General features: G+C 41.4%; 1 long non-coding RNA gene across 1 annotated transcript; it reads right to left on the bottom strand.

Moving 5' to 3' along the window:
* Window positions 1–793: 793 nt before the first annotated feature.
* Window positions 794–1,512, bottom strand: LOC112161199. The gene is made up of 2 exons (XR_002921809.2): window positions 1,344–1,512; window positions 794–1,035 (listed from the first exon to the last, which is right to left on the bottom strand). It is a non-coding gene; the product is annotated as an uncharacterized LOC112161199 (long non-coding RNA).
* Between the last annotated feature and the right edge of the window lie 7,178 nt (window positions 1,513–8,690).

Raw genomic sequence — 8,690 nt, 5'->3', positions numbered from 1 at the left:
AGATCAAGGACTTGGGGGTTGTCCTTACCATTCGGCTGAAAGTTAATAAGCCACTCCTCCTATGATTTGTGCTGTTGTGTCTTTTATATTATTTTTTAACATCTTTTAGAGTAAAACTGTTAATAAATATGCCGCAGGATTCATTGCATGTGCACTGTCCCAAATAAATAAATTAAATTAAATTAAAGTTAAGTTTTAGAGACAACAATAACAAATATGACCTCAGATTATTTGAAATCTTGTTTATTTTGTCATCAGTGATTCACTACCTTCCACAAAAAGTAAAAAAAATATACCGATGTCCTTCATTTAGCGCCAGTTATTTCACACCGATTTCTTAGGCTATTTTGGAGTTTAGCTAATATTTCGGCTACATGCTAGCTGTTTAGGCTAAAAAAATGTAGTTTTAAGTGTTCAATAAATGTTCATCCTGTTCGATCTCAGGTGTGATTTGGATTTTGGCCCCTTGTGTGATTGAGTTTGAAATCCTGATGTACAAGAACAATGTGAATGAGTTTGATTACTGAAACAAAACTATGATTTAACCCATTTAGGAACAACTCTCTGTTGTTTGAAAATGATAAGTTGTTTTATTATGTTTTGTCTCTTTTTTTCAGCACTGAAGAGTTACTTTTACTTTTCATTTGCTGTTGTGCGTTTCTTAATTTATATTTGTAAAACAAACTCAGCTCAGTGTCTCAGGCTGAGTGAAAATTCATTTTTTGTGTATTGAATCTATATATCAAAATAATTTACGTGATTCTGCAAACAGAATTCAAAATCAGAGTCCTTGTTCAAACTACAACAGAAAGTTTTATTTTTTCATGTTCATGGATTTTTTATTGACTTGAGTTCCTCAGATTGATGTGCACGCCGTCCTGCACGTTCCTCAAACATGGTGAACACGCATAAGGACTTCACGAGAAGCTGCCCTCTCTACTCCGTTCACCTCCATGACAACACGAGCGCCAGAGGACACCTCGTTCATATCTCAGAAAGACATCACGCCTTGACGAAACGGCAGCGTTTGACATCCTGGAAATGAGAATGACTTTGCATGAACATTTACAGATGTGCAGGCTCTGACACGTCCGTAAAAGATGACCTGCTGTGGGCCAATATTAACCTTCAGGTAACCTCGTGCTCTGTGAGCTGCACGGATCAGATGGATCTCATGTTAATTCTGCTAAATGTAGCTCATTTAAAATGTAAGGAAGAAACTTCTTATGAAACGTGCGTGCAGGGAGCCTGAAGAGGGCTGTGTGATCGGTTCTGTTCAACAATTTAAACTGTTTATTTACAATGCAGCATTTAAAAAGATGATCCAAAGTTCAGAAGCTCACCTTTCTATGGAGAACCCTCATACGTTTGGACTTTAAAGACCTTTACACTGTAGATAGGTGGGAAAAACTCCACAAACATAACAGAACCTGAAAACAGAGATGAACACGCCGACACAGGAAGCAGAAACAGACTCACGGTGATAGAACTCAAACAAATGAACCTAGATGCAGGCAGCTGTGCACCACTCCATGGAGAGCCACGGGAGAGGGGGCGGAGCCTTCCAGAGGAGCCTGCAACCTGCACAGAAAACACAAGAAGAGTAAAACAGAACAGAACTGACAGATTGTGACAGTACAGTGTGCAGTTCAAATCATTTCAGTATCATTTAGGCTATTTTACTTAAATATGCTCAACTCAAATTCAGAAAAATAAATTACTTTCTCTAGAGCAGAGGTCCCCAAACTTGTTCTTGTGATGGGCACATTACTTTTTCTCCTGGGATGCAGGGCTCGGATCAGTTTGTGGGCTAACCAAAAGAGGGTAAACATTTGCAGGGAGTGTCTAACCGTAAATATTTATGGTCTTCCAGAAGCCACACATAGCCAAACAATAATAACTTTTTCTGGGATCTTCATTGAAAAAAGTCAGGAAATAACTCAGATTTTTTTTTTCATTGAAATAAACATCACTAAAGATGAAATAGAAAATAACTAGGGCTGGGTTACAAAAAAAATCACTTAATCGATTTGAATCGATTAAAGCTTAATAAATCAATAATCGATTCACAAAAGATATAAATCGATTTAGCACATGAAGCTAAAGTCCGCTAGCTTGATGCTAACATTCAATAGAATTTCCCTTAGGACGGCTAATGCTAACGATTGGTTGACCAAAACAAAAAAAAAAACACCTTGCTGAATCAATGAACATCTTTATTTGCTTACAGGCATTAATTTTCCAAACTCTTTTAAAGATATATATTTTAAAAGTAACTATTTACGGTCTAAAACTTCATTTTTTTCCCCTCATACTGTTGTCTTCTTCTGGAATAAGGTGTAATGCTATAGCGCCACCTAGTGGTCAAACTGAAACGTCCTCCAGGAGAAGCAGAACAATGTTTACATGTTAATGATCTGAACATTTTAGTTAGAACTTCTCCTTTAGAGAATCTATGTAACTCTGGATGATATTAACAATCTCATTATTTCACTGATACATTTACAAGATGTGAACTGGATCAGATTAATATAAATATATTCAAATGAAATAATAGAATTTTTAATGTATTTCTAAACAAATGTGTATAAATTTGTAAGTTTAAAAGTGAAATGAAGAATCGAAAGAATCGGAAAAAATCGGAATCAAATCGATTCAGGTTCTTGTGAATCGAATCGATTTTGGAAATTATAACCGATATCCAGCTCTAAAAATAACTGTGCCTGTCGCTCAGATCACCTCATGTCTCGTCTGTTCCATTGACTGAAACTGTCCGCCGCGAGTCGGTGTGAGTGCACCTTGAAAGTGCGTGGAGGACGGGATGGCGTGCTCTTCAACGGCGCTCACCTCCTGGGAAATTCCCACAGCTTCCGGAGCTCCTTCGGAAAAAAACGTTTCAACTCAAGCATCTTGAGTTGTCTGAGTTTTTGTGACAAACTAGAGGAGTCACATGACTGAAGGAACACACATCAATGTAGTGGGCCGACTATGGAATGTCTAAAACACGATCAACGAGAGAGAGACAAGTGTGCAGACATCTCACCTGAGCCCGATCAGACTCCTTCCTGCAGCTTCAGCATATGGATACTCAGTACTTCCTCTTCTACACTCTGTTCCACCAATCAAACCTTCTCCTCTACTCCTCTGTCTTAAGCTCCGCCTCTCAAACAAACAATATTTATCTGTGATTTTAGCACAAAAAAACAAAACATTGAGGCAGTTTGTTGCCTCAGCAGATTAAAAACCATCAAAACTGATCAGATCTGTGTGGTCTGCACAAGCTCAGCCTTCTGCTCGAACCCACAGAGAAGACGGCGGCGGTTGAATCCTGCGACGGCTGAATCCTGCGGCGGCTGATTCCTGCGGCGGCGCCTGACTCCTGCAGCAGCTCTGAAACTGACCCCTGACACTTTTTAACAACACAATCAATGAAGCATGTTTATGCACAGCTCACCAAACTATCAGTTTGGGACTTTAGAAAAAATATGCCAGCAGCTGCAGTTTACTAAGTGCAGGGGGCTAGTACTAAATCCTGGAGCTAAAGTTTTACTGGAGCGTTATGAGTCAAACTGCTTCGTCAGCCATCTGCCACCTCCTTTCGTGGCGGCCGTATTTCCAAGTCCAGGGAAGCAGTGCGGCGCCACCCGGGGCTAGCACCGCCACTGCAGCCGTGAGCAAATAAAAGGTGGCAGGAGGAGGAGGCTCTGCAGAGCGTCTGTCTGCGATCCTCCGGCTTCATCGGCTCCTCATAACTCTGAATCCTCTTTAATTATCCTCACTATGACAACCAGAATCACCACAACCTGCTACTCTAAAACAATATCACCAGGGTAGAGGTAAAAAGTAATCAGTCAACCGATAACTCAACCATAAATAACTAATTGGTGAAGAAATTTAAGATATGTGATTAATAATGTAAAGTTATTTAGTTTATTTGAATTAACCAGCTAAGAGAAAGCCCAGAATTGAAGAATTTGTGAAACATTTCAGTCACACCCGTACAGCAGTTGATACGAGGGTGTAGGGAAGAATTGATTTTGCAATATATCGCGATATTTCATTTGCCGATACATGTATCGATTCAAAATGTTAACATGGTGAAATTCTATTTGCTTTTTCTTCGACTAAAAATTATTATTTTGTTGTTAAAATCAAACAATGTTGACTGTTCCCTTCAAAAACAAATATCTCTCAATTTATCAAAATTAAAGCATCATGCTTTTGTTTTGGTAAAAGCAACTTGTATTGTATATAAGATGCAGTTGCAGTGTTTGATGTCGTGATCATTCTTTTCTTTTAATCACAATAATCATCATCATCTTTCCAGCCTGTCATGCCTCTGCTGGCAGGTAACATCCACGAACATCTTCATTTTTGGTGGTCTTGCGCCAAAACACAGCACAGCGAGCTCCACTGCCCGGTTTCACAGGGTCGGCAGAGCAAGTAAGTGCCACGCCCAGGGGCCGGCAGAGCAAGCTTGGTTGCCGCCCCGGCTACCAGTCCCTGAGCAGTGTAGCCAGTGTGAGCAAACACAGGTGGGGCCACCACGGAAACTGCAGACAAACACAACTGGTTCCCACACTTCTGTCCATCTTTAAACCGCATGGGCCAAACTTGGCTGGCTGGGTAACAATAGCCAGGATAGGCTCCGGCAACCCCACAGCCCCAGCGAAGTTTAGAAATAGATGAATTTTGAGGATGAGAACCCTCGCATCGATCAGCCATATTGGATTTGTATTCTATCCAATGATCGAGTCACTGAAAACGTCACATGTCCAAAGCTCAGTTCCTTGTAATCTCTCCAAAGTTGAGATTTTAACACTTGAGTGGTCGTGCCCCATGCCCAAATTTCACTGTGGGACCTGAGATCAGTCATTCATTCATTCATCTTCCTGACCGCTTCTTCCCTGTCGGGGTCGCGGGGGTGCCGGAGCCTATCCCGGCTACTGATGGGCGAAGGCGGGGTTCACCCTGGACAGGTCTCCAGTCTGTCTCAGGGCCTCAATCACACACACATTCACTCTCACATTCACACCTAGGGGCAATTTAGAGTCACCAATGAACCTATGAGGCATGTTTTTGGACGGTGGGAGGAAGCCGGAGTCCCCGGTGAAAACCCACGCATGCACGGGGAGAACATGCAAACTCCACACAGAAAGGTCCCAGCTGGGATTCGAACTGGGGCCTTCTCGCTGTGAGGCAAGAGCGCTAACCACTGCGCCACCGTGCAGTCCTCAGATCATATTCGTACTTTGACTTAGACGACCCTGCGGCTCAAATTTCGTTCAGTGCAAATGACCATTTTTCACCTGCAGACATCCCATGTTCACCTTAAGGACAGACTGAGGCTCAAAGCCTAACACTGAATCCCAACTACAGTTCACTGGGAAGGCATGGTGGTGTGCACATCATGATTTGGGGTTTGAACTTGAAGGAGTCGTGCTGCTTAATGCTGGTGAGGATTGTTTCAGTGAGAAGGTGACTCCAAACACAAACATCTTCTGGGTTTGAGACCGACCAGATTGACGTTACGGAGCGGTCAGAACAATCTGTTGGTGAAACATCAAATACATGATATTAAAACTAAATTCTCATTTGAAGATTAACACCTGCACTTTAAGCCTCTTTTCAGTTTACATAGGAAATGTTCGGGTTTGTAGGCAAATATGTTGGCACTGCTCACCTTTTAAAGCTTTTTTCTTTTTTAAAGCAGTCAAATGTAAGGATTTGATGCTTTTCTTCATCTAACAAACTCAGATTATGAACACAACTATACATCAACCTTTGAAGTTTCTAAAGTCGTCGTCTTTAAGGGAGGATGTTGAAACAAAGTTAAACAAAGAGATCTAATCCCAGCAGAAGAAGCTTTTTCATTTCATAGAAGACATATAGACGCGTTCAAAGAGAGTAGCAGAAACGCCCGAGTCCTGAAATGAACGAGGCCGCTGACCCCGTCAGCCTGACGAGACTGGCAGCTTAATGTGTCGGCGAAAAATGGGAGGGCAGAGGTATATAAATAAATAACGCACATCACGGCTCCGCGGGCCGGCTAAATGCTAATCATGGCTGATTAATCAGGTTGTAACTCTGTTGAACCAAAAGGGTTTGCCAGTCAAACGGGTAAAAATAGCCGTTCTGTGCTGTGGTGGTGGTGAAGGGGGGCGGTGGTTCTGTGGTGGTGGTGGAGGGGGGCGGTGGATCCAGGTCTGTGATACAACGTTTATGGAGGAAATCTTTCGTAATGTTTGTTAAAGGAGCGGCTTTAATCCAGTTTCCTGTTGGAGACATTCATAAGAAACTGCAGCAGCATTAAGAATCATGTCTAAAATGGAACCAAAATATCCTAAAAGTTTCCAAAAGCACTTATAGACCTGATTTAGTCTAAACTTTTGAATTGTTCATTGTTGTTCACAAATAGTTCACAACTGATGTATTGGACCAGATTATAGGAAATTTAGCTGATTTCCCCTGTAGTTCCTACAGAAGAACAAGAAAGTAAAGACAAAGAAAAGTAAAATAATTAAAATAGTTAAAATTCAGAGTAAGATGATGTGATAAACTCATTTTTTTTAAGCAAATAAAGTCATTCTCAGTCAAGAAAAACTCCAAAATCAGATCAACTGCAGCAGAATCCACTGGAGATCATAACGAATGTTTTCCTTTAGATTAATGAACATTCACAACCTTTACTTTTGATGACACCGTCCATTAGTGCTTCTTCAATTTGGTTTAAATTAATTTGTAATGGAGTAGCTTTGCAATAAATAATTTAATGGACTTAAATCATCTTAAAGTTTATGAACAAAGTTTTAGTTTCGAAACGGAGTTTATTCAGTGAATCAAAGTGGGAATTCCTTTGTTGACTTGAGCATTTCTTATGCGTTCAGCTGCATCTTCTGTGTCTATAAACTTCAGCTAAAGCCGTTTGTTTGACAGGTTTTCAATTCTCGTAAACAGGTACATTTTCTGCAATTATCCTGCAGTGTTTTTATACTTTCATCATTTATGTCTTGATGGTTTCCACATGAACTGTGCAGCCAATCAGACATGAAAGTGTGCTGTTAGGCACTCAAGAACTCCGCTTTTACCGTTAGCATTCATGCCGGGTACAAGCTAATTAGGTTTTCCATTAGTATACATGGAGATGGTCTCTAATGAGCAGAAATATGGAAGCCTTTTGCTCTTAATTACATAATTTTTAAAGGATTTTTACATGAAATTACTGTCACGCAGGCATGTTTCTACATAAAAGGAAGCAAGAAGATTTCCACATCCGACTGCATCAAAAATGGGTTTGTCGGTTGTAAAGATCTAAAATCCATCAGATTTGTAGTTTTGCTTTTGTTCTTTTAAACATAAAAAATAAGAGGTTTTAGGTGAGAAAGCCCGACAAAGTTCTGGGTTAAGGTGGATCTATTGGGGAAAAGTGGGAAGCTTGAAAATGTTGAGGTGAAAATCCCACAATAAATAAAAAAATAAAAGAGTTCTGTTCTTTAATTTCTGGATATACAAAACAAAAATCTGCTGCAGAGTGGTGGAATATCGTGTTTGGTTGTACTGAAACCACTAAATGACAGCGAGCTCTTTCACCCTTTTATCTTTTGGTGTGTTTGTCTCTCATGTTTCTTGGTCCTGTGTGAGTCCGGATCGTGCTGGGCTCAATCCAGGGACCTACAGAGCAGCACGAAGTGGAGCGCCGGATCACAGAAGACGTCTTTTAATTAGTTCTAACTCCCCGTGCAAAAGGTTCAGGCGTGAGCCAGGACTTTTCTAGCCCTTCCGCTCTCCTTGGCTTGTTTACATTAAAAGTGGGGTCATCTGGACCCCACAAGACAGTGCGCTGAACTTTTTCTTTTCACTGATTTTTGAGTTTCACTAATGTCCAAGGCAGACATAAAATCCTGTCCACATTTGTCATGGAAGAAATCGCATATCAATATGTGGTTGGAGTCATTTGGACCCCAAAGAGAGCAGAAGGGCTAGACACTTCAGTGGTAAAAGTGTTAGAGATGGAGAGAAAGTATGACAAAAACATTCACAGAAAACCTGATCTAAAGAGGTTTCTATGGCAGGTGTTAAAGGTACACGTAAGTAACCCCGAATGAAATGTCAGTCTTACCTGAGGGGATGCTCTGCTGATCAGTTATGGCCTTGTTGATTTTTACTTGAGTGTACTTCTCCAGGTGTCATAGCTGGACTTTTCCCCCAACTATCCATCTGCACCAACATCTGCACCCAAATGAAAGAGACCAGGCTTTGGTGGCAGAAACCGAGTATTTAATAAATTAACCAAAACATGACTAAAACCACTGATAAACAAAAAGGGTTCTGACAGTACCCCTCCCCTAAAGGGCAGATCCCAGATGCCCAAAACACCTGAGAGGAGGGGACCAGAAGGTAAAAAAAATACAGGTAGAGAAAACAGTTTGCAGCCCAGCAGAGGTGAGGGGTGACATGCAAACCCTCCTCAGGAACAGAGTCATGAAGAGGAGCGACCCCGGAGACCCTCCTCAGGAACAGAGTCATGAAGAGGAGCGGCCCCGGAGACCCTCCTCAGGAACAGAGTCATGAAGAGGAGCGGCCCCGGAGACCTTCCTCAGGAACAGGACGTTTCAAGGAAGTCTCTGACAATCCCCCCCAGGGACGGAATGGTTGGACATGAAAAGGTATTACGCAAAGATGGCTGCAGG

Source organism: Oryzias melastigma, linkage group LG3 (assembly GCF_002922805.2).
Source record: "Oryzias melastigma strain HK-1 linkage group LG3, ASM292280v2, whole genome shotgun sequence".
Lineage (NCBI taxonomy): Eukaryota > Metazoa > Chordata > Actinopteri > Beloniformes > Adrianichthyidae > Oryzias > Oryzias melastigma.
This window is presented reverse-complemented; position numbering and strand designations above follow the sequence as displayed.